The sequence below is a fragment of the Pyrus communis genome, chromosome 14, assembly GCF_963583255.1.
Source record: "Pyrus communis chromosome 14, drPyrComm1.1, whole genome shotgun sequence".
NCBI lineage: Eukaryota > Viridiplantae > Streptophyta > Magnoliopsida > Rosales > Rosaceae > Pyrus > Pyrus communis.
In genome coordinates, this window is record NC_084816.1 from 6,889,990 (window position 1) to 6,916,682 (window position 26,693).

The 26,693-nt window shown below is 35.9% G+C and overlaps 1 long non-coding RNA gene and 2 pseudogenes across 6 annotated transcripts; all 3 read right to left on the minus strand.

Annotated features, from left to right (window-relative positions):
• Positions 1-2,140: 2,140 nt before the first annotated feature.
• LOC137715496 (disease resistance-like protein DSC1) lies at positions 2,141-8,613 on the minus strand (annotated as a pseudogene).
• Positions 8,614-14,696: 6,083 nt separating this feature from the next.
• LOC137715495 (putative pentatricopeptide repeat-containing protein At1g12700, mitochondrial) lies at positions 14,697-18,242 on the minus strand (annotated as a pseudogene).
• Positions 18,243-19,543: 1,301 nt separating this feature from the next.
• LOC137714759 (uncharacterized) lies at positions 19,544-25,410 on the minus strand. 6 transcript variants are annotated; one of them, XR_011065458.1, is made up of 8 exons: positions 24,585-25,406; positions 24,444-24,509; positions 23,369-23,432; positions 23,156-23,220; positions 22,103-22,826; positions 21,724-21,773; positions 21,396-21,511; positions 19,547-21,301 (listed from the first exon to the last, which is right to left on the minus strand). It is a non-coding gene; the product is annotated as an uncharacterized lncRNA (long non-coding RNA). The 6 variants fall into 6 exon arrangements; XR_011065457.1 differs by having other exon boundaries at positions 19,544-21,773; positions 22,103-22,189; positions 22,612-22,826; XR_011065455.1 differs by having other exon boundaries at positions 19,548-21,511.
• Positions 25,411-26,693: the final 1,283 nt, after the last annotated feature.

Here is a 26,693-nt window from a genome sequence, read left to right on the forward strand (position 1 = left end):
AGTTTTATCGTTGTTACAAATTTGATGGTTGTATTGTTCAACTGGGGTTATGCCTTTCTTTTTTCGCCCTTAATTTGTTGTAAGTTTTTACCTTCTCTAATAAAAGTTGTTTTGCTGATCTTTTTTCAGCCATTGAACTATCGCATTTTTTTTGTTTTGTTTTGTCAAATGTTCTAACAATCGTTCTTGGTCGTGAGATTTTTATTTTGCCGTGGGCCTGGCATATTAATGTCTAAGTTTATGATATAAAGGTGAATTTAAAGATAACAAATGTTACACATTTGTCCATAACTTGTGCTTTATAATGTATAAACAATACCAAAATAACAAAAGCCTTGCCTCTGCTATCATTTCGCCTAAAAAAAAAAGCCTTGCCTTTTTCTTATTTTTTGGACAGACAAGTTAGCTAAGTACAAATCTACCGTAAAATTTTTCCTAATCTATTGGGGAATGGTGCTTAAGATTTTGGATTAAAAGTCCGAATCATCTTCGGTTCCACTGGGTTTAGGCCCATGATCATCACTTTGATTTGCTTCGGACTCATCACTTGATCCACCGCCTTCATAATCATCATCTGGTCTTGTTTCTTATACTTTTGGGGTGCGTTTGTTGTACCAGATTATCTCGGACTGAACTAGCTTTAGGGACTAAGCTGGACTGACTTAGACTAGACTAAGTTGGACTAATTTAATGAAGTGTTTGGTGCATTGTATGACTAAGTAGCAGGATAATGAAAATAGTTCCATTTTAATTTGTTTTCTATTAAGATAATTAATCAAAATTAAAATTGTTGGATGAGTGAGACTCAATAAAAAAAATTAAAAAAAAACCAAATTTAGAAAAGAACTCATGAATATAACAAAAGAAATCATGAATATAACAAAAGCACTATGTATTGGAATCTCAAAACAAACAGATTGCAACAGAAGTTACAACTTGTTTAGGATAATGGTACAAAATTGCAGTGTTCTAAAAAACGCTCAAGGCGGCCGCCTAGGCGTTCAACGATGGAAGCCCGCTGCGATTGGGGGAAAATCGTTTAAAAAATCTGTGGGAACTTAGGCGGCCGCCTAGGCGCTCTAGACGGCGCTAGGCGGCGTTCTAGGCGGTCTGAAATTCTTGTTGTCGCACAAGGTGCTCTGCAACTCTCGCCACCACCAAAGGCTCTGCAAAACTGCAACTATCTCACCTCGAACTCTCGTAGCATCTGCAACTCCAAGTTTCCAACACTTGCATCGCATCTCGCACCTTGCATTTGGCATCTGCACCTGCATCAGAAACTATGACTGCTTGCTAGAGATTTCTGGAAAAAGAGAGGGAGCGAGAGAGAGGAGAGATAGCGGTTTTGGGTTTTTGTGTCATGGGTTCACGGGAAGAGTGAAAATTTATGTTGGAAGAGAAATTTTTGTTTGACTTCGCCACATGTGATTTTTTATGACTAAAATAAATATATTTTTAATAAGAGAAACCTGGTCCAATTGTTTTTCCAATTAAAAACAAAGTCCAACCATGATTAATATATATGGGGTAAGTAAATGTTACAAATTTAACAAAAAAAAGTCCTCAAATTATACACATATACTCATATTTTATAATATATATTATAAATTTATGTAAATCCGCCTAGGCCGCTAGGCCCCAGCTTGTTGCTCGATTAGCGTTTAGCGTTTTTTAGAACCTTGCAAAATTGTATGAAAACTTTTTTTATTTTGTATTTTTTTTTATATCTCGTCATACAAGATGTTTCACCATGTAAGGCCCTTTAAGCTCGTAGCCTAATTTCTTATAGTAATGCCAAGTTCCTACTCCCGAAATATCAGCAATCTTTTTCGATCTATGCTCCTTGCTAGCGATCCATTCGGCCTCCACCGTTAAAAGGGTACCATAACCCTGTTTGAAACAATTACGGAATGGAGTTTGATGAGGCAGAACCTGCTCACAGGGCAAAACTCAAGCCATAAGACTCACAAAACAAGATGAAAGTCAGTGAAACAAGAAGTTCCAGAACAATGAGATCCAGAGTTCATCTATACATGCTGAAGCATAAATTACATATTCTACTCAGTCTTACAATCATCTTCTCAAGAATTCATCTTTCATCAGCCCCGCACATTTGCACATAGCAAGAATAGAATGATGATTTCATGTGAAAAAGCGCTTTCACACAACTAAGAGTTATATCAGTTACTCAGATGCTTCACTACAACCCTTGCATAAGTAAGCTTCACACAAAGATACAAAGATGCAAAATTACTTGGCCTCGGTTTCTAGAATCAGTGGGCTATGGTGGCTGAATACAATCTTACCCAAAATTCCAAAGTAAATACGTGTGATATAATATGTGCATGATTGTTTTCTCAATCCTACATTGCAGAGAGGATCATCATTGTCACCAGTTCCCTTGCATAAGCACTCAACTTGGGTTGTCATAAAGAATTCTTATCCCTTCTCAATGCATTTTTGTCCTCGTTTAACAACCTTCCTCCATCGAAGACAAGGACGCGGTAGTCGGTGGGATGGTCAGGCGAGGTCGTCCAACAGGACGAGGACAAGGACGCGGTGGGGAGTGGTGGGTGACGCTGGATTGGTCGAGCAGTTGAGCAGACGCCAGAGAGAGGACGACGGTCTTAGCAGTCCGTGGGTTTTCGGGAGGCTTCGCTAAGACCCTTCAGCGAGCCCCTTGATCCGAGCGAATGAGACTTGATCTCATTAAACTTAGTCCATGTGAGAAACGAACACCGGATTGCACTAATTTTGTGTCCAGTCTAATCCAGTGAACTCTAGTGAAGGGAAACAAACACACCCTTGGTTCCTCGACTCAGACATGATCAAATTTGAATTTCTCAGGATCTTCGGCATACAACAGGCATATACCACAACTTTCCACCTTCATATGGGAATAAGAAGCAGGTTCTCTTCTTAAAACAACCGGGCAGAATTCAACAGAGGCCTCATTGGCAAGTTTGTAAACATCAGGGGAGCATATTTTTGCTACGTCTTCACTTCTAAAGGCTCTATTCCACACATACACGTGATGCTGACCATAACAGTAGCCTTTCTGGCTGCTTCTTGGGATAAAGAATGAAGAAGTGAACAGTTCATGTCTTTCACCCATGAATTTGACAATGAAATTAGCTCTTACACTCAAGTCATTCTGCGGCTTTGAAACCCCAGAAACAACAGCAGAGAGAGCGAATCCCGAGAAACCTTTTCGAAACCAATCTGGACAAAGCTTGATGTTCACTGAAGATCCCTCACTTTGATCACTGAACCAATTTGGAATTTCTTTTCCCGGACATACAACGTTAATACGAGGCCGGGGGTACTTTGACGGCGCAGTTGCCACTTGCATAATTCTAAGCTGTGCATCGTCCATTATGTTGCTCCTTGCGTTCTTGTCCAATTCTGGACAATTAATAAAAAATTTGCAAAAATAATCATATTTATCCCAACCTTGCGTGAGCGCTGTCCTTGAACTTGACACCGTTTTCAGCGATGTGCAATCTTGTGCTTTAAGAAGACGTACTGCTGGGAGCTCTGGTAAATATTGAAGCTGCTTGCACCCATATAAGCAGAGGCTAGACAACTGAGATGCTTGTTTGATGCTTGCAGGGATGCTCCTAATCCTGGTTCCACACAGATTTAAGTCTTGCAATGAGGTTGAGCAAAAGAGACCATCAGGGATTTCAAATATACCGCTGTAGCTGAGAATTAGTTCTTTCAAAGAGAGAAAACCGACGGAGCTGGAAGGCAATTTTTCAAGTGCCCGACAGGCATAACAGTTGAGACTTCTAAGATTTGTTAAACTGTAGATATTTGTTGGGACATCCTTAAGGTACTTGCAGTCCATAAGGTCTAAAGTTTGAAGTCCAATTAGATTTTCAATAGACGAAGGAAGCATGTCCACAGCTGTCCCTTGCAAACTAAGAGACTCCAAATGTTCCATTGGCTTCAAGATTTCAGGGAATTTGGAAAAGCTTGAGCAACCTTTGAGATCAAGTCTCTCAAGATATCTCAACTTACATATGTTTTCTGGGATACTTGAAAGCCATTTGCAACCTTGTAGCTCAATTTTTTTGAGAGCAGGGAGAAACTCAATTGATGAATGTAGCTCTTGGACCGCTGTTCCACTTAAACAAAGAGACTCCAAATGTTCTATTGGCTCCAAGATCTTTGGGAAGTCTTCAAGTTTCGGGCACCCATACAGATCAAGTAACTTAAGATATTTCAACTTACAAATGTGGGTTGGGATACTCACAAGCCTCTTGCACTCCAATAATAATATTCCTGGGAAGCTCAAAAATCTCATTAAGAGATGTGCAAGAGTGTATGAGAAACAAATCGGATATGTTTAGCTTACACCTGTTGCTTGGAAGTTTCTCAAGGTCTTTACAGCCATTAATATTCAAGTAAGAAATCTTTTGGTTAGACCAAACTGATTTGGGCAACTCCTTTATACCACTGGTACATAAATCTAAATATTCAATATTTCCTGGCATTTCTGAAAGATACTTGAGACTGGTGCATTCTCCAAGATCAAGATGAGTAAGCTTGTCAAGAAGTTGAAAATACCAAGGAATTTCAACCAATCTGTAACAGCCACGAAGATTTATGTGCACAATTTTTGGACACCCAGAGAGATTTGGAACTTCGGTTAGATTTGTGGACCATGCCAGATCGATAACTTGTAAGTTCACAAGTCTCTGCAACAAATTAAATAGAAATATCAAGAATCAATAAGCGTGACTTCCTACACTGCATTTTATAAAATAACTAAATAAGCATATATACCTGGTCTTCTTTCCAAAGCTCCTTAACTTGGCTTTCGGGCATATGAAGCTCAACTAGATTTTCAGGAGAAAAGTTTGAGGGCAAAGATTTCAGGGGATATCCACACCAGTAAAGATAACGAAGAGAATCGGGAAGATCTAGAGAAGCGTTTAATTTGCAGTAATTGCCAAACTGTTGAGAGTTGACAACAATTAGCAATGTTAGGTTAGACATCTTTTTGAAATCTGCACTTTTCAACCGTAGCTCTTTAATCTTAGACCAATTAACCAATATGGCTTGAACATTTGGAGTTCTAAGAGCAAATTTTCAACGTGAATAAAACATATATACATAAAGCAAAATCAATCAAACCACAAATCTAGGAATCTGACTTCTTGATTATATATGAGTATTTCTTTGGTGTGTTTTCATCTAAAATTTGCTATTTGTTTTTACTCGTATAAAAAAACAAAACCGAATGCATTTGGCACTTACCATGTTACTTTTCAATACACGATAGACATCCTCATTGTTGAACAACCTATTACGTTTACCAGGATCTTCAATACATTGTTCTTGAACAATTGTCCTTCCCATTTCTTGTAGCAAATCATGCATCTCTATGGTTCCCAATCCCCTTTTTGAAAGAAGTGATATGAGAGACATATCAGTGAGAATTCTAATTCCAGCTACTGCAAAGAATCCACGGATATCTAACAATGGTTTTACCTCATCCACATCCCTCCCTTTATGAAAACATGCTATATCCAGAAATATCTCTTTCTCATTTCTTCCCAATCCCTCGTAACTTATTCTCAAAACTTTCTGGATATTTTCACTGGGGAATCGTTTCAATTTGTTCAATTCATCTTCCCAGTCTTCTTTGCTCTTGCAATCGAAGAACAAGGACCCCATAACTATAAGTGCTAAAGGAACATGTCCAGCATAATACACCACCTTTTTTGCCAACCTATTATGATATGTTCTAAGACTACTGTTATTCTTGAAAGCACGTGAACAAAAGAGCTGAAGAGCGTCATCTGTTTCTAATCCCTCAACCTCGTAGGTCTTATCATCTTCAACAGTTTGTCTAAGTATGCTCCTATCTCTACTTGTGATAATGATTCTACTTCCAGTGCCATATGGAAGATGATTGCCAGCTAAACGTTCCATTTGCAATGAACTACTCACATCATCAAGAATAATGAGAACCTTTGTACGGCTAAGCCTTTTTGAAACACTAATTGACCCTATGGATTGACTTTTTACCTTTAATATCTTTTGAAGAAGAAATTTTTCCAAGAGATCTAGTCCATTTATTTGTTCTGAGATCTCCTTAACATTTCGAAGAAAACAACTAGCTTCAAATTTAGAAGAGAGTCTACGAAACACAGCATCAGCAATCGTGGTCTTGCCAATACCACCCATTCCCCAAATACCTACAGTGATGCGAGCGTCCTGTGAATGAATGTCTAACAACGATTCAATTTGCTCGATGCGGCTTTCAATTCCAACTAGGTCTTCTAAACCGCATGATGATTTGTGACACAATTTGGTCGAAATATCCTCTACAACTTTCTTAACTAAATCAGCATCCGTCCTGGCATATATATATATGATTATGTAGGAAAGTAATAGTTAGTCTTAAATATATATACCTTACAAGATCTTAGCACAACTAAATTTGTCACAAGTTTAATGAAAATTTATATTTTATACAAGTAAAGAATTAGTTGGTTACCTAAAATTTTTTGAATCAAACCCAGATATATTTGCTGCTTTCGTCAGAGCATCCCTCCACTTGCGCACCTTGTCGATACTGTTCTCGAAACGTTGCTCGATTAGATCAAACGCAACCGCATAACTCCCCTGTTGTTTTCGTACGTCCGATGGAAGGATGTCGTAAAAAATGGGTATAACCAACTGACCATGTCTTTCCTTGCATTCTATGATATGCACAAGCTCATCCAAGCACCACGTGGAAGAAGCATAGTCTTTCGAGAAAATGATCACCGAAAGCTCTGATTCCTTGATTGCTTCGAGAAGGGCAGGTGCGATTTCATCTCCTCTCTTAAGCTTGTCATCCACGTAGGTTGTGATTTTTTTCTCAAGCAAGGCAGCGTGAAGATGGCTGGTAAAAGTACGGCGGGTGTCCTCACCTCTGAAACTAATAAACACATCATACGTTTTTGTATCATCAGCATCAGCAGCAGCAGATGAAGAAGAAGAAGAAGCCATATCCGTAACCTCTAGTTTTCAGATCCAAGAAGCAGTTGCTGAGAGATTAACTGTTAATTAGAGGGAGAGAGGGAGACTAGTTCAGAATTAAGGGGGATCCAATGAAGCAAGAAAGAGAGACGGAAACTAGTTTGGAATCTACTTCAAATTGGCTTTTGACTACATTGCACAAAGTTCCGAAGGCTCCTTTAGGAAAATCAATCAGTGAGAGAACAAAATTAGAAAAAGGGGCACATGGGATGGGGTCTCCTTTACGCACTTTACGTGCATAGTTGTGAACTAGAGATTTAGCCGCGCGTTGCCGCGGAAGTGTCAAGCAAATTATAAGTGTCGGTATATGGATATGTAGAGACTATTTATACAAAACATGTACAAAGTATTCACATAAAACCATACAGTAGTTGTTGATAACTTAACCATCTACACTGATATTATATTAAGAGTTGTTCAAAATATAACTGCTCCTATTTTACCGATGTACTCCAAAAATTGTAGTTTTTTTTTTTTTACCACTGAAGAGTAGCTAGTAGCTAAATTATATTTACAGAAAACAACAGGTTAGCATTCTACATTTAAACAATTGTTCAAAATATAGCGGCTTCTAGTATGAAGTAGGAGTTACCCAACTTGTTTGGTGCTGACCTTCAATGATTCTTCACTCTTGAGATTTACTCTTTTTTCTCTGTGGGTCCTCTGTTACAAATTAGATCACCTAAATAAAGAATCCAGCAAAAATTAGTCATAATTTTTCATAAGCTGCATGTGAATAATGGCTATAAAAATAAGTAAGTAAAACAAAGAAATGATATTGGGTAGAAAAATTAGTTAATCCATCCACAACACAGATTGTTGTACAATAATGTGCGAGAAGAAAGAATATGGTCATTCACAGTAAAAAAGATATCATGCGTATAATTCGTTTTAACAAAAAATTATTGTATATGTGTGTACTTATCTTTAAAAAAAAAAAATCAACACACACACATCATATTTGTTTCACAACACTACACACATGCATATAACTACTATCAAAGACAAATAGTATTACTCTCTTAAACTTTGGTTGTTAACCCTTTCTACATATTTTTGTTAAATTGTAACTTAATTGATGATTCAATTACAATATTCTATATGAAAAACACTTATTCTCAAGCCACTTGATTTTGGCATTTGGGTTGGGGGGCACAATTTTCCCCAGAAGGAGCCATCATGTTTTCCACGGGTTCCCCATTATTAATAGAAGGATAAGTGACAATTGAAGTCCTTCGGTTTGTATCACTGAGTAGGACTGCCAACCAAATAATTTTGAAAACATCATGCTTTTCAATCATTTGTCATTGTTCTTACCTAAATTTGAAATTCGGAGACAGTGAGTGATGTTGTAATGATGTATTATGAAATCATGTTGTAATTATGCATGGAACATAGAAGAATGCAGAAAGACGGTTTTCTAGTGCTGTTAATAACAATTCTTAAGCCAATATATTATAGATTTATTGAATTTAAAGAGTATAAATTTATGAGTCCTAAGATAATATATTACTTGAAAAGAAAAAGAATAGTTTTCTCTAATAATAGGACTACTGTTAGATTGAATAAAGATGAATGAAATTGTATATGAAAGTCAGTATAGCATATAATGTCAAATATCTCATGATTTCACAATCCTACTCTTTATATTGTCAGACAATACCATGATTCATAACTCTGAATTAGAACATGAAATGGTTGTTCGAGTAATGACACATACTTTTTTTTTTTTACCTGCTGACAGAATTTCGATCAGATGCTAGCATGTTATCTTTCTTATTCACATTTTAAATTCATCCTTTAACAACATAGCAAGGTAACCTAATTAAAGCATGAAAAAATGTAAATGCTTTCGAAAAAATTCCACTTAAAATTAACTTTCACGAATGTTAGTAAGGCAGAAGAACCTTATAAGTATATGCTAATACAGATTATAATTCATTGCACACAGAAAGAACTCAAATAACCTAAATAAAAAAAAAACTAACACACTTATTAAATCATTCAAAATATATAGAAAGGGAGAAATGTGAAGCAACCTGTTGGAGTTCACCTCTGCGATTAATTTCCATCTAGAATCCTACACCATAAAATAAACATTAAAACAACACCTTAGCTAGCTACCATGCTCTTTAAATTCCTCAAATCCCTTATACATCACAAAGAGAAGCACATGCATCTAGAGAATTGAATATTAGTATCACTACTATGGATTCAGTTTCATTGTTGTTTCTTCTCTTTGTTTTCAATTCTTTTGATCATCCCCCAATGAAGTCAAAACCTATTAAATCAATCTGGTCCAATCGAGTATTTTGGAGTTCTATATATTATTAAATCTTTGTAAAGTTTTATTCTCATTTTTCATAATGCATTTTATTGATCGAAACTGTGTTTATATTTAACCTTCATATTCAAGAGTTATTCTCGCAACCAATCATTCAAATCCTAAAACATACACAAAATCATGACTCATTAGACAAAATTGTAATGAAAATGTCAAAACAATCGAACAACTAATCAATTGTTGGTTTAGCTGATTATTTGTATTCTTGAAAGAAATTCTAAAAGTGAACAATTTGGACCATTGATACACATTGAAAAATAGGATGATCATTTTGTAGAAAACCTGTATATAGGTGAGTATGTTTATGAATTTTTGTAAGTGATTTGGTAAAAGCATTCTTTCCTTTTATAAAAAAAAAAGAATTGGTTTACTCAACAAGAAAACAATTGGTAAAAATATTACTCAAAGGATTGGAAGCTCATAAGTCATAATCATTCGGCTTGTCGGCAAAGGAAGATAGGATGTTTTATCGAATGTGCAATTGTAAAACTTTATTATCTATCGAATGTGCTACATCAGAAAGAGAAGCACATGCATCTAGAAAATTGAATATTAGTATCACTACTACGCATTTAGTTTCATAACAAAGCACATTGAATTGAATTACACAAAGAAATGGACAAATAGAAGCAGAGTATACCATCCAAATCTTCGTCCCCCATCAAAAATCGAGCCAAGTCTCCGGACCAGCTGCCTCTACCTCCTCTTCTAAACAAAACTAAAGCAAAGTTGAAGCGATTTTAGTGAACTCCCAAACCCCTATTAACAGATAGGAAAACCATAATAGTATACCTAACACAACCATCAAATAAAAGGAAGATTACTGCAATTTCAAATGCACTTTAACTCACTAAAAAGAATTTCTAAGACATCAAACACCATTTCAATATCAAAAAACGACTCCGGAACGTAGTAGTATGCTCCACCAAAGATTAACTCATAATTCAAGAGCCGTAAACTACCCATTTCCTAAACGCTCATATCCAGTAAGTTGGCAGTTAAGTTTTCTTCTTTGAGACAAAAAAGAAACTTTTGAGGAATAAAAAAAGAATGAAAGGAAAGATCCCAAGCCATAAATCATACAAAAACTAACACCTAAAGCTTAAACTTCACTACATTCTGGTTTCTTCATTAACCCAAATTTTCTTGACAACCAAACAAAATGTAACGCCATGCAAACTAGTCTCAAGTCATTTCGATGTTAAAATCCTAAAATAAAAAAAATAAAAAAATTTCTCAAAAACCCTAGGAGAGAGAACGATGTTGCTAGGGCACCAAAACCTAATTTCCACAGTCACAGGGGCAAGAAGAAGAAGGAACTCAGAGCGATTGGAGATCGAACTTGGACCGAGTCGGGATCCAGTTTGACTCGGTGAAAGGTGAGAGTCGCAGAGAGAGAGAGAGGAGAGAAAGAGTACCTGAGGGAGCAGATTAGCGACAACGAGGGTTTTGGGGTCTGAGTCAAACATCAAGTTAGACTGCCCTAAGAGCAGTTCCACCAGGGAGATGAGAGGCCGGCACCCAAGCTTTCCACTCCAGCCCAGCGGATAGGCTGGCACCCAGCCCGTGTTGGTCCCTAAGCCAGCCCAAAATCGACAGAGGTGTGGGCTGGCCTATATGACTCCATTTGCTAGGCGTGTGGCAATCACGTGCAACCCTGCGCAAGTAGCCAACACGGAATTAGACGGGGGCCCCACATGTGCAGGCGCACTCAGCCATCATATGGGGAAGCCACGTGGGCCAGCCTAGGCCAGCCTGGGCCATTAGATTTCCAACGGTAAAAAAAATTTGAATTTAAATTTTGATTTGGACCGTCCAATCATAGATCAACGATCCACGTTTGTCCCCCAAAAATTAAAGAAAAAAAAAAAGGCACAACGGTCAGAATTATGACCGTTGTCCACGTGGCACCTTATAGGCTGTTGGATTTGAATATTTTTCAAATCCAACGGTCTAGATTAATTAACTAAATTAAAATTTATTAAAAATTATGAAAAAATTTTAAATTTTTTTTTCTATAAATACCTAACCGTCATTGTCACATCCCGGCCCGAGGCGGATCACTTCCCTGACCCGCTCCACCACCGTAGCACGATATTGTCCGCTTTGGGCTTACCATTCCCTCACGGTTTTGTTTTTGGGAACTCACGAGCAACTTCCCAGTGGGTCACCCATCATGGGATTGCTCTAGCCCCCTTCTCGCTTAACTTCGGAGTTCCTACGGAACCCGAAGCCAGTGAGCTCCCAAAAGGCCTCGTGCTAGGTAGGGATTGGAATATACATTTAAGGATCACTCCCCTGGGCGATGTGGGATGTCACAGTCATCTTCCACCTTAAAGGAGTTCCATCCCTAAAAAAAAACACCAAATAAAATTACATAACCTCACCATATAAACTTAAGAAAAACACACTAAATAAGATTACATAAACACACCAAATAAACTTAAAAAAATATATATACCAATTAAATTTACATAACCTCACCAAATAAACTTAAAAAAATAAATAAATAAAACACACTAAATAAAATTACATAAACTTAAAAAAAAAAACACACTTTATTCTTCAACCACAAGCTCATTTTAATTATCTTCACCTTCTTGCAATCCCCATTAATGCTCAATTAAGTCATTCTGGCAGGTTATGTGCTAGTATGGCTCTTACACTGAAGTGTACCGCTGAACAATCAATTCATTGTTACGTCCATCCCGTTCCAACGGCTCATGTTGCAGGGGATCTTCGGTCCAGTCATAAGCACAGTAGATACGTGTTCTTGAGTTGTTCATCGGATCCGGCTCGTATTCATCGACGACATCATAATCATACTCATCTTCCACAATCATGTTATGGAGAATAATACACGTCATCATGATGGATCGAAGAGCCTTGACATCAAACATTCTAGCAGTAGACCTGACAATTGCCCAGTAAGCGTGCAGGATACCAAAACAACGCTCCACATCCTTCCTACACCCCTCTTGACATTTTGCGAAGTGTTTTTCTTTTTCATTCTGTGGATGTGGCACTATTTTGACAAACGTTGACCACCTTAGGTAAATGTCGTCTACAAGGTAGCATGGTCCGTCATATTTATGGTCATTAACCCAATATGTGCATCTCGGCGATTTTCCTTGCAGCAGTTTGTCGAACACTGGAGATTGGGTAAGGACATTTATGTTATTCTGAGCTTCTGGAACACCAAAAAAAGCATGTCAAATCCATGTATCAAATGAAGCCACCGCTTCCAAAATGATACTTTTGGCTCTTTTTATGTCGCCATAAGCTCCTTACCATGTACTTGGACATTTTTTCCAAGTCCAATGCATGCAGTTGATGCTTTCGATCATCAGGGACTCCAAAACAGTTATTTTTCCCATCCTCGCGATCTCTTCCAGTTGATCTGCAGATACTCCATATGCAAGCATTCGCAAGGCAGCCGTAATTTTTGCTCAGGAAGAAGACTTAGAACATGAAAAGCATCATCTTTTTGCACAAAGTATGGATCATGATTGCAAATAGCACTCATGATTTTGTCGAACAAACAACGTCTAAAAACATGATGAGGGAATACGATGTTAGGAATAAAATAATCTTCCAAGAGATCTTTACCTCGTCTTTCCTTTTTTCTATTGAAGTTTGCGGCACATCTGGGTTTGGCTATCTGACCCACAGCTTCCATGACACGGCGGGAATATGAGGCCCTCTGCCTTCTATGGTCATTATCCTAATCCTCCTCCATTGCGAAGGCCTCATCTCCACCTCCACCTTCCTCGAGATTGACCAATTCTTCTTGTTGTGCCAACAGTCTTTTATGTTGCTCCTCAAATTGTTTATACACTCTCCTTGAAGAAGACATTGTAAAATGAACTCGAGATTTGAAAACGATGAAGAAGGATTCTGAGCTAAAAAGAAGGATTGAGTTTGGTGTGAGGATGGATGTATAGATGTAGGGTTTATATGGACTAAAAAAGAAAGGATGAGGTTCTGGACAATGTCACGTGACACTACGTGATTGGTTGAAAATCTTATCGAAATCTTGGCTAAATTATTGCAAACAGGAAGTGACACGTGGCGCATTGGGATTGGTTGAAAATCTTATCGAAAATCTATCCACAAAATAGTACATTTGGATAATGACACGTGGCGTGATAAAATTGGTTGAAAATCTTATCGTAATCTTGGCTAAATTATTATAAACAGATAGTGACACATGGCACGTTGGGATTGGTTGAAAATCTTAGCGGAAATCTATTCACAAAATAGTACGTTCGGATAATGACACGTGACGAGACGAAATTGGTTAAAAATCCTATCTAAAATTAAAACTATTTTAATTATTTATTCTTGTATAAAAAAATTTAAAATATTTTAAACAGGCTGGGTCCAGGTGAAGATCGTTTGTGCCAGCGTATTTTTTTAGGGGTGGAGATGTATTTGGCCTATTACTGTTCATTTAGGAATGGAATTGCTCTAAAGAGAGAAGAAGAGGACGCCAGAGACGAAGGAAAATAAAGATTTTCCATGGTAAAGTTTGGCTAAGGGAGAAGAAAAAAGATCGTATGCAGCGGCGAGTACGAGTGGTGGAGCGGGCCGCACTCTGTAGTCCTCTATGAGAATGGTAATTTACTGAAGAAAATCTCGATTGTCAATCATCTATTGACCAAAAGAAAAGTTATAATTTCCAGCATCTAGCTTGTGAAAATGCTATTTATTTGTTACTTCGTGTCGTTTTCGTGTTATATATGTTTTCTTAACTGATCGTATTGTGTCAATGGTACAACTCGTTAACAAGTTGATTCTATACCTGCTATTTTCGTATTGAGTAAACAAGTTGTGCTAAAAATTGTCAGGCTTACTCTAATCGTTAGATTTGATTTCTACAACGAACAAACTTCTATCTCAGGCATTCATTTTTCAAGTGGTACATACTATTGAAGAAAAATTAAAACATTTAAGCTTTATGTACACTTTTTTATGACAATTATTATTGGTATTCTGAAATAGTCATCGTGCACTTACCAGAGTTTTAGTTTAGGGAGAGCTTAGAATTATGTTATAACTTTGTAGCACACGTTCAAAAATTCCAAAATGTAGCTTGTAAGAATTATTTGATACTTCTTGTTGATGAAGGCAAACAATATAATAAAATTTCAAACACAACCATGTATGAATACAATTTTGACTCGCACATACATGACACCAACTATAAACATAAGGTTCAAGCGGCCGTTTACCACAGTGAGGGAAAGGAACGTGAGTTCGAACCTAGTCGGTGACTAATCTAACAAAATCTATCATTTGTTAAAAGAACAAAAAACAAAAAAAAAAAAATTATAAACAAAAGGTGACCGGCCGGCGACAAGGAGCCAGTCAACGGTGCAGGTGGCACTCCTTGTAGTGGTTGGGCCATTAGGCATGTTGGCTCTACCATTTTGCCCTATAAAATGCACAAAAATATGAGTCACAATAGTTAAAACTTACAAGCATATATTCTAGTTAATAAAATATTGAGTAAATCCACATGGATTGTCCTCCTTCTGTAATACAACTCTAACATGAGAGAATCTTGAGTCAGGTCGTCAAATTACGTGATTGTTCCGCCCTTTTAATATTTGTAAGTATATCAACACGTTATTGACTATTGACATGTCAATTATATTATTATACTTCGAATACATGTTTATCTAGGTGAAAAGTAAATGATAAAAGGGCAATATCTTATTAGGTGTCTAGAGATGACCCACGGTCAGACTCTTCGACCTAAGATTTCCTCACTAACAAAAATCGAGACTTACATATGATACGCTACAAAGGTGGTGTTGCAAACTAATCATGCATTATTAGTTTAGAATACCATCAACGTACTAATTAAATGTAGATTAGATAAGTCATTCAAGATCGGAGAAATACTTAAGTGTAACGTTGTTTTTCACATGATAAGTCATGTAACTTTTAACTGGACAGATAGGTCCCTACCTAAGTTTACTACCTCTTTTAACGATGATGATACACAGAGATTAGGTTGTATGCGTAATTACCTGCATGGTGTGCTGCAATGACCACAAAAACACAAAGAAAGCTGGAATTGTAATTCCAAGAATTAATGGTAGCTTGCTGCTGTCACCACCACCCAACGACCTTCATCCCAAAAAAATAGAAGCTAAACTTGTCAACAACCAAAAAAAGCAAAGAAAAACGAGAAATATGCGAAAACATAATCGGTTTAGACACTTTTTTTTAATCAAAAAATTAAGATTTGAGGAACACTAAACAAACAATAATATGACACTAAATCGTTCATATACGGTTTATTGTCCGCTAAATTCTTAGTAGAGGACAAAAACTGTAGCTAAATATCTATAGTGTAATATATTAGGAGACATTTTCTGGGAAAATCTTACAATTGAGTTAGTTTAGGTAAGGTGCCAAGAAAATCAGGAACGGCTCCACCCAAGCTGTTGTTGTGCATGTCTCTCCTTCAAAACATAATTTACTAGTGACATGGATAGAATTCGAAAACTATTTATAGATCCCTTTATATTTAATCATATTTTCTAATTTAAAGTATTTTTTTTACCAACTAACTCTTGGTTCAGCGATAGTTTTTTACTTTGGTAATGTTGGAACATTCGAAGCCTGCATCTTCCATTGATGATCATATAGTGATATTTAAATAAGTAAATCATATTATGTTATAAAGCTATTAATAAAATCATCAAGCAATTGTTTCGACGATATCAAAATTTATACTAATGTATCTACCAAGTTCTCTAGCTAAGAATATGTCAAAAATAAAATGCAAAAACTTGTCCCAAACAACACAAAACTGATAATGTGTGTTTTACCTTGGACACCATGGTTGTCAATGGTGCAACAATTCCAGAGTTCTCTGCGATAGTCAGAAGCATCTCCTTCAACTTTCAAAGATGCAAATTAACTTCATTATGATCTTCTAACAGTGGCAACAAAGCAGGATCTACATCATCTTTAGACAACAAATTAACTATCAATTCCGCAGTTGACGCATCTGCAGAAAAACCGCTCTCCACCATTTCATGGATAAGTCTCATCGCCCTTGATGTCTTGTTCTGATTGAAAAATCCCCGGATAATTGTGTTATAGGTGCAACCATTTGGTGAACAGCCTTTTTCTTTCATTTCTGTAAGTAAATTCTCCGCTTCATTTATTAGGCCGGCATTACAAAGTCCACTAATCATTATGGTAAATGTCCTGACATTAAGCTGAAGTCCCTTTGATGACAAACCGTTAAAGAGATCCCTTGCGCATTCAACTTTTCCACCTATGCACAAACCTTCAATAAGAATATTGTAAACCACAATATCTGGATCCAATTTCTTGCCTTTCATCTCTCCAAACAATTCAATTGCCTTAGATAGTTGTTGGTTTTTACACAGACCATCTAGTAATATAGCATAAGTTTGAACATTTGGAAGTTGGCCACAAGCTTGCATCTCGGAAAACAGCTTTTGTGCATCGTGTATTCTACCCTGCTTGCAAAAACCATCTATTAGTGTGCTGTAAGTAACTGTATTCGGAACCAATCCTTCACCAGACATTTCCAGAAAAAGCATCACTGCCTCATCTATCATTCTCTGCTTACAATAGCCGTTTATCAGTATGTTGTAACTATGAATATCAGCCACGAACCCCTTGCTAAGCATTAGATCAAAGACTTCTTTCGCCTTACCCATTTCTCCTCGCAAACAATAACCATCCATAAGTGAATTGTGCGTAACCATGTCAGGCTCAATATCTCTTTGAGTCATCATTTCAACCATGTTTTTTGCTTCCCCGACCAAGCCCTCCTTACAAAGGGTGTCTACCAAGACACTGAAGGTGTGCACATCTGGAAAGATACCTTTGCTCACCATTTCATTGACCAATCTCGTAGCTTCTTTCCACTCCCCTAATCTTCACACTCCATGAATCAAAGAGGTATAGGTAATGACAGTAGGGGCAATACCCTTACTCATCATTTCAGAGAAGAGGTTCAATGAATCCACAACAAGAGTATCTTTACAGAGACTGTCGATGATCGTGCTGTAAATGACAATGTCAGGCTTGCAACCTCCTTCTTCCATTTTCCTAAGTAGTTGAATAGCTTCAGCGTTGTTACCTTTCATGCAAAGGCCCTTTACTAGTGTGCCGAAAGTAACCACATTGGGCTTACAATTACCACTTTCCATCATTTTATTCAAAATCCCGACAGCATCAGCCTCTCTATTCCGAAGAAGGAATCCATGGATTAGAGTGTTGAAGGTCGCAACATTCGGTTCAAAACCAAGTTTGAAGAATTTTCCCAAGACAGATAAACCAAACTCCATTTGGTTGAGATGGGAAAAGCAATTAATGATGATGTTTAGAGTATAAACATCAGGACGAATTCCCGACAGCTCCATTTGGTCATTCAGCGACATGACTGCCGGATAAAGTTTCAACTTGGCGACTTGAGTCAAGACTTGAGTGAAATAGACAACGGAAGGCAGTGGACGCATTTGAAGCATTTCGTCGAACACATGGAGTGCATCCTCAAGATTATTGACTTTGACAAGCCGATGCAATTGGGTGTTTTTAGATTTGGTTGGGTAACAAGGTCGAGAGTGAAATGGAGCCAAGTAATTGTTGAAGAATAGAAAAGGAGTATATTTATGAAGAAGACGAGGCACAAGGGACATACCTCTCACTCTGCTGCCGATGCCATAACCAACCTTCAAAGAAGAAGAAGCAGCCATTGTCGTCGTCCGCATCATCTTCAGCGTCTGGGTTAACAAGTAAGAAGATGATGGTTAGGGTTTTATGCATTTTTCAACGCAAACAATTACCACCAGCCCTTCTTTCTAACCGGTAATGTTATGCATACCAAATTTCTAACTAAATTGTATAAACTAATAATAAGAAGTCTGATGATTAAATTATTAATTAAATATTTATTTAACATGTTTTTTTATAATGATATATTATTTAGTTGTAAATTTAGTCTTTTTAACACTATTCTCCCTTATAAGTTCTCATAACACGAACATGACGTCTTTCTAAGCCTACTTTTGACTTTTTGTGGGAATTTTTAGAATCAACTTTTTATCTTAAACCTTTTTTTCAACATACAACATGAACACACGTCTTTCCAAGCCTACTTTTGACTTTTTGAGGGAATTTTTAAAATCAACTTTTTATCTTAAACCTTTTTTTTTCAAAACTAATATTATTTCAATGTATTGCCAACGTGGCCTTGTCTATATTTCACCGAAAAAGTGGGTCTTAATCCACTTCATAGTGAATAAAATGCGGTAAAATGAGCGAAGCACATGACTTATATTGGATGTGCGAGGTAAATGTGGTAAAATGTGCAAGGCACATCACTTATATTTAGGATCGACTAATAAAAATCATTAATTTGTCATCTCACCTTTATACAAAATATTAAGAGGATTACATAGTATTACGGTTTGTTTGGAGGTGAGACTTTTTACTAGTCGATCCTATCTGTATTATAGAAGTGATAAAATGTGGTCTACCTATTATTAAATCGTTTGCCACCGGCATTTAGGTCAAAAACTACCAATATGTCAACGAAAAGGAAATGACTTCTTTTGCCACAAACATCCTGGTTCTCCTGTGTTCCTTTACAATTTGAGAAGCTTGAGAGAAGAGCAGCCCATCACTCATTTCTCTTGGCGGAATCAGTATCAATTAATTTAATGAAAATAAAATCTAATGCAACAAAATTATATACTACGAAATAGATACGTATATAATTACAAAAAATAAAATTATGAAACGCAATGAACTAACGGAGTTTGCAAATAGAGGCTTGCAGATTTTCAATGTTATTGAAATAGAATTTCGGCCATACTCAATGCTTGTAGTTCTAAGGTGTCAGCTCCACCCGAATTCAATTATCTATAATCAAAGTTTTAGCACCAAAACTTTGATTGTGGCGAACTTTTGTGTTTTTCTTTCTCAGGAAGTTTGTATGGATGAATATTGCAAAATTGACGTATTAAAATGCATATGCACGTTAGAAATACATAGGTAGTCTGATTCAAATTCAAACAGACAACTGTTTGAAATAATCTGTAAGTTTAAAACAATTTAATTAATCCTTAATTAAACGTTCCAAATAACGTCATAATTCTTAGTTTTTACAAAGGCCATCAAGTAAAACATTGTAAGTTTCAACAATCGGAAGTTGGCCACAAGCTTGCATATGAGAGAACAAGTTCTTCGTATCTTTGTAGTCTCCCCATCTTGCATAAACCGTCAATGAGAGTGATAAGTAACAGTATCTGAACCAGTCATTTCCTAGACATTTCCAAGAAAAGCATCCAGGCCTCATCTTTTCTTCTGTGCTTACAATGACAATTTATGAATGTGTTGTAACAATGAGCATCAAATGCATAAGCCCTTAGCTGAGCATTAGTTCCAAAACCTTTTTCGCCTCACCCGTTTCTCCCCGCAAACAATAACCATCCATAACTGAATTGTACGTAACCGTCTTAAGCTGAATGTCTCTTTGAGTCATCATGTCGACCATGCTTTTTGCTTCCCGGCCAAGCCCTCCTTAAAACGGGTGTCTACCAAGACATTGAAGGTGTGCAGATTTGGAAGATACATTTGCTCACCATTTCATTAAACAATCTCGTAGCTTCTTTCCACTTTCTTAATTTGCATGCTCCGTCAATCAAAGAAGTATAGGTAATGACGTTTGGGTCAATACGTTTACTCATCATTTCAGGGAAAAGGTTCGTTAATGCATCCACAACTAGAGCATCTTTACATGACTGTTGATGATCGCGCGTAAATGACTTAGGTTAGGCTTGCAAGTTACTTCTTACATTTTCCAATGTAGTTAAATAGCTCCAGTGTTTTTACCAATCATGCAAAGGCCCCTTCATAACCAATTATGGCTACTAGTACCACTCTCCATCATTTTGTTGAAAAGTATTGCTGCCTCGGCCTCTCTATGCTCAAGAACAAGGAGGTGGATTGTGTGTCCTCCCATTTCCGTACTCTTCTCATGCCCTTCTGTTTGTGTGGTCACGGTTAAGCCACGTCAACATTTTATATTCCTATTACTTTTTGTTTTATTATTTCTATAAAAAATTAATATAAAATGTTGACGAGGCTTAAACGTGACCACACATCATAGGAAGACATGGGGAGAGTATGGAAATGGGAGGGTAGACAAGCCACCTCCCAAGAACAAGGCCATTGATCACAAAGGTCCAGGGAAATGCTAAGGAGTTAGACTCTTTATGGACTCTCCATCACCTCTATTTTTGGTACAATTCCGTGCTAACATTATAAAATATTGTGCAAAAAACATGAGGTGACGGAGAGTATAAGAGTCCCAATTTGAGAGAGTCTGATTAGCATTTCCCTACTAATTTTATAGAACATTGTGTAAAAAAAACAAAAGGTGACAGAGTATTAAGAGTCCCACTTCAAAAGAATCTGCTTAGTATTTCTTTTCATTACAGGTAGGTTAAATAACCACCACGGCCTTAAGTTACGGGCCTAACGGCCCAGTAGCCTTAAGAGAATTTTAATTTGAATTCTCTTTAATGTGAAATACTGAACATCGAAACTGAAGTATTAAAATAAGAGTCTTTATTTTATTAATATATCTTTGAATCAACAATACGACTCTGCAGATGAGATCTGCAACTAAGATTACATTAACTCTTAGATATATACTAGCAAGAGTGCCCGCGCGGTGCTGCGGGTTTTCAAACTGTACAAAACATGTAGAAAGTTTTAAATGTATATATGATATGCCATACTATTTACATACATGTGAAAAATGTACTTACAACACTATCTACAATAAGGAACAATAAGTAGGATTGGACTTCCTTAATCTGATGGGCTTGTTTTCATTTTGCTTAGCATCGTTGACTGAAATTATTAGAGAAACAGAAAAAGAATTTCAGAAATTGTTTATGAAGGAAACAAATTCAGTCCTTATTATATATAATAGATGATCTATTACCTATAAGGAAAAAGACTTGGTAAAACCATTTTACCACATCAGGAAACGTTTGTTTATGAGTTGTAATTCATTGCAACAAATTTATTTCCATCACCAATGCTTCGCACTTGAATGATCTAAATTAAAAAAATAATAGCTATAAATGGACATTCATCACTAAAAATGAAAATCATAGACCCTAAAACTTCCAACATGGTGAAAAATATAAACATTGCGAAATTGGAATAGAAATCAATTCTGAAAAGAAACTGAGCAGCGGGATTACACTAAATGGAAACCGTAAACATAAATTGAAACAATTCTTATCAAATGAGTCAGTCGAACTTACAACGTAGTGAGGAGTGCAATCTTGCTGCCAATTTGCTAAACCAAGACTACCTATACCAAATCAGAACATTTTAATCCTTGAATAAGTTATATTGGATGACGCTAAGCATGCATGCTTAAATTAGACAATGACTTGAAACATCTACTTAAAACTCAAAAGTACATCACTTCAATTAAGAATATCTCGAGACTATCTCTAATCTTTGGTTAAACCATGACTTGGAACATGTCTAAAAAGCCCCGAATTTTAATTGGTACAACAGGACAAAGAGCTTATAGCTCCAACCAGTAATCAAACTCTACTGAAATCAGCTAGAATAATAACTGAAATGAAAAAGAAACAAAAATATAGGAATACCATATTAATTTTCAAATCTTACCACCAGTCTGCAAGGTGTGCCGAAAGCTTGTGTCTCACCATGGCTCAGTCTTTGCTTTGTTAGTAACTTAACCGTCAAATCTTTCAACTGCAATGATCAGTTAGAACACAATCAGAGAAAAAGCACATATGGAAAAGCATACTACTTTCAAAATGCTCATGGAATCCACAGTCGAAACTTTTCACTTTGCTTATATCTGCAAGATACCAAAAGGATATTAACGATGAAGGGATGATAAGAAATCTTATTAAAGAATGCACTGCATTCATTACCAAAGTGTTAACCTGGTGAAAGTATAAAATATTATGGATTTACACAGCCAAATTCTACACTTGTTAATTCCGAAATTTTTCGTTTTTTGGCGTATTGAAACAAAAGTAAAAGGCGTGATCTAATCAATTTGAAAAATCTCAAGAATTCACAAATTATTACAAAACCAAATTCATTGTCAAGATTAAGAGCAACCGAATAACACAATAACAAAACGGAAAAAAAAAAAATTTATCTACCTTTGTCAAACCTCTAGTCAATTCAAGTTGATTGACTCCACCCCCATACTAAGTGGTGCCCCAGAAATTCTTGCAACTTTAGTAGCCTTGATCATGCATGTTTATAAATACATAAAAGAAGATAATTGCAATTTATTAGACTAAAGAATTTGGGATCAATAAACAGCTACTGAAGATAATTTTTCGTGTTGCTACATTGAGAGGGGCACCCAAACCTGATATTAAAAAACAAAATATTTAGTATAATGTAAACAATTCAATATGTAGTATCAGTTTAGGATGCATAATTCAAGGCTCTAAAACCCGCAAAATCACAGGAAAAAAATATCACATCTCATTGTAAAAAAGAAAGAACCGACTTAATCACAGTATAAAAGACATAAATACAAATACAACTTTAACACATGATGATATTTGATATACATAAATTTTTAAAAGGTGATACAAATACCAGAACATATTTATATATATGTACAAACAGTTATCAACATGATTAACAAAAATTTGTAAATTCTAAAGTTTACACTACTTGTCAATCACTTACACTTTTTTTTTCTTTCCAATTTGAGCAAAAGCACTGTAGCTTATATAAATTGTTGTGCCAATAATCTGCAATAGATAACATAGTATAAATAAGTTATACAAAACAATAGCATTGTAATAATCCATTTTTTATTTATTTAAAGCAATAATTATCAATACGATTAATAAAAATTTATAAATTGTGAACTTAACACTACTTAGTAAGTTGGCTAACCTTTTTTTTTTTTCAATTTCAGCAAAAGCACTTTGTAGCTTATATAAATTGCTTTGATAATGATCTACAATGGAAAATGCAGTCACAAATGAGATACACAAAACAGAAATAGTATTATAATGATCTTTCTTTTTTTCGTTGAAAGCATTGCATAATTGGGAAAAGAAATGAAAACTTAAATTAAACTATCAAGAACCAAATGATCCAACACATTTTAGTTCTTCTTAAACTATAACAATACAGTATATCTAACACAAATAATCTGTAAAGAGAACTATTAAAATCTCTTGACCCCAATAAGCATCTTTTACCTCACAAAAATTCTATGGATAAGTGACTTCTTTATACAACATTGCTATTCCGAATACCTAATCTCACACTTAGCTTGCAATTAAATTTTCCAAAGAGTAGGATGATGATGGTAACATACTTTCTTATTAAACAAACCATATACAATCTATTTTTCGTCATATTCTAGAAATGGGTAAATTTTTAATTGCCTTCTCAAACAGTATATCTATATTTGGGCAATTTGGGTAATTGAATCGCCTAGAAAATAAATTCACTGAACAGGATTTCATAAAATAAAATAATAATAATAATAATTGAAAAAAACAAAAAAAGGGTGAAACCGGATCGTAAAAAATGAATCATCTCAATCAATTTCCCAACAAAATCAAAGGTTAGGCTAGGAGGAACCCACATTTTCCTCACCCTCTCCGCCTATTTCGAAAACATTTTTCTTCTTTCCAACTTCCCCATCTCTGTCTCCCCTCTCTTTCCCTTTCAACTCCTTTTTTTCTCTGTTCATATCTTCTTTCCCATCTCTGAAAAACCCACCCTAGTTCAATTGAATAAATCGCAGCAAACTCAAATAAAAATTTGAATATTTCAGACCGAAAACGGAAACCAAACGACCACATAAAAATACGAAAATTGGAGATTTCCCAGATCACGAAAATTGGAGATTGCCCAGATGACGAAATTATGAAAGAACAGTAACCCAGAAGTTAAAATCGGAAAAAGCCGAAAACTTTGTAAGATTTGACCGGGACAGAGTAATTAGAGTTCATACCTTTTTCAAGAGAGAAACAAATAGAAGTCACAGCTACTGCAACTGCTCTCTCTAACTCTGGAGTTTCTGGGAAATTTAGAAAAAATCGTTAGGGTTTCATCCAAATTAGAAAAAATCCTAAACAATCATTATAAAACACACCTTAGCTATATAAGATTGATTCTGCAGAGATCTGAAGATAGGCCGCGCCCAAAGGGATGGAAATCGACCAAAAACCCAGCCACAACCCAGAAATCCCAAACGGAAAAAGGGGAAACAGCAGGAATTCTTTACCCCAATTAAAGATGTCGAAACCCTCGGAACGCAAAAAATCCCAAATCTAAATAGACGCACAACGGCCCGGTCATCCACAGTACCCAACCCCTACGGGTTTTAGTATATATGATATATATATATATATATATATATATTAATATTTATTAATATTTATTTGATATAATCAAATAAAATTTATAAAATATTATAATTATTAAAACTTTATGACATAGTTAACAATACAACCTATATGTATACTATTATGCTTAATATCACCATTGTCGATAAATAATTCGACATGTCTGATATAATTAGTAACGTAATGATCGACAATGGTGATTAATTTATTAATATTCTGTATATAATCAGTATTATATATCCATTCAATAATAATATTGAATAAAGGACAGTAACTGCATATTTCGACCTTAAAATTATTCTCTAAACATTTTATGATAAAATGTTTAATATAGATCTCTGAATCTTTCGGTAAAGAAAGATTTTGGTCAAAATATAGAATGATATTATTAAATTTAACAACCTTCTGAGCAAAGCTACGCAAACAATAATCTTTATAATATTCTAATTTAATAAAAGACTGAAGATCAGATGGAATAGCAGACCAGTAATCCATCGCTAATGGATGACTGAATATTTTTCCGGCAGAATATGTCTCGTCTCTTGCAGAGCTCCTTCTCCTTCTCTATATCAGATGCTAAATGAATTGTGAATTATGACCCTCGCACAAGACGAGTATATATAGGCGGACTCTCCATCACCTCTATTTTTGGTACAATTCTCTGCTAACATTATAAAACATTGTGCAAAAAATATAAGGTGACGGAGAGTATAAGAGTCCCAATTTGAGAGAGTCTGATTAGCATTTCTCTACTAATTTTATAGAACATTGTGTAAAAAAAACAAGAAGTAACAGAGAGTATAAGAGTCCCACTTCAAAAGATTCAAAAGAATCTGCTTAGCATTTCTCAGTAGGTTAAATATCCACCACACAAGTTCTGGGAAAGAAACTTTGAACTGACATCATCTGCCGGTCATTGGCACATACTTGGATGTAGATTCTCATGTCTTGTTCAATATCCTTTTAATTGGTTTTAATTTGTGTCGTCCTATGGTGCATTGCCGCGTCCCTTTGACTAATTGACACTCCCCCACCACGTAACACGTTAGTGATGTAGTTTTCGAGTTTTGTTTTGTTCTATGCGTGTAGGGTTTCCATTTGCCAACCAAAAGAAGCACAGTCCACGGCTGTAGCTTGCTAGCTAAGCTTGGCACACCCATCATCTTACAATTACTATTAACATTCAAATTATAGGCCCACTTGCCAACTGCCCAACAAGGACTTTCTTCCACTTTTTTCTTGTAATAATCTCCATTTGTTTACATTATCTACAAATTCAACTTCAACCTCCTTGGGTATATTGAAAAATAAGTGTTGCTAAACTAATAACTAATTAATTTTATAAAAACTGACAAGTAATGTTGATGAATTGAAAGGTAATATAAAACTATAGCCAGTGATGGAGTCAAAATTTGCATGGTGGGATCAAACCCAATGTAAAATAGTACTACAAAATATACATAAAGCATTATGAATTTTAAATTTTGCTTCACCCACGCGTCACATGTTATGGGCTCAAAAAATTATGATTCCATAATAGGTATACAGAAAGAAGCGCCACTTATGCCAACAAAACATGAGTAACAATTCCTCTATGCAACATATATGAAATAGTACACAAAAGAAAAACATAAAAAGGTTTCAACTCAAAATGAAAAATCTTCCATGGAGGCCAACCAAAAGTGGCTAGTAGAGAAAACACCAAAGTCTAGGTGAAGGATGACCTATTATGGTTTCCATAAAACAAATTTTGCACCACAACGCAACCATTGTTCGCCTTAAGTCATAACGTATACAGACCTTCAAAAGCCCCAAATAAGAAACAAAGTTAAACCACAAACATACAACATCAAAAT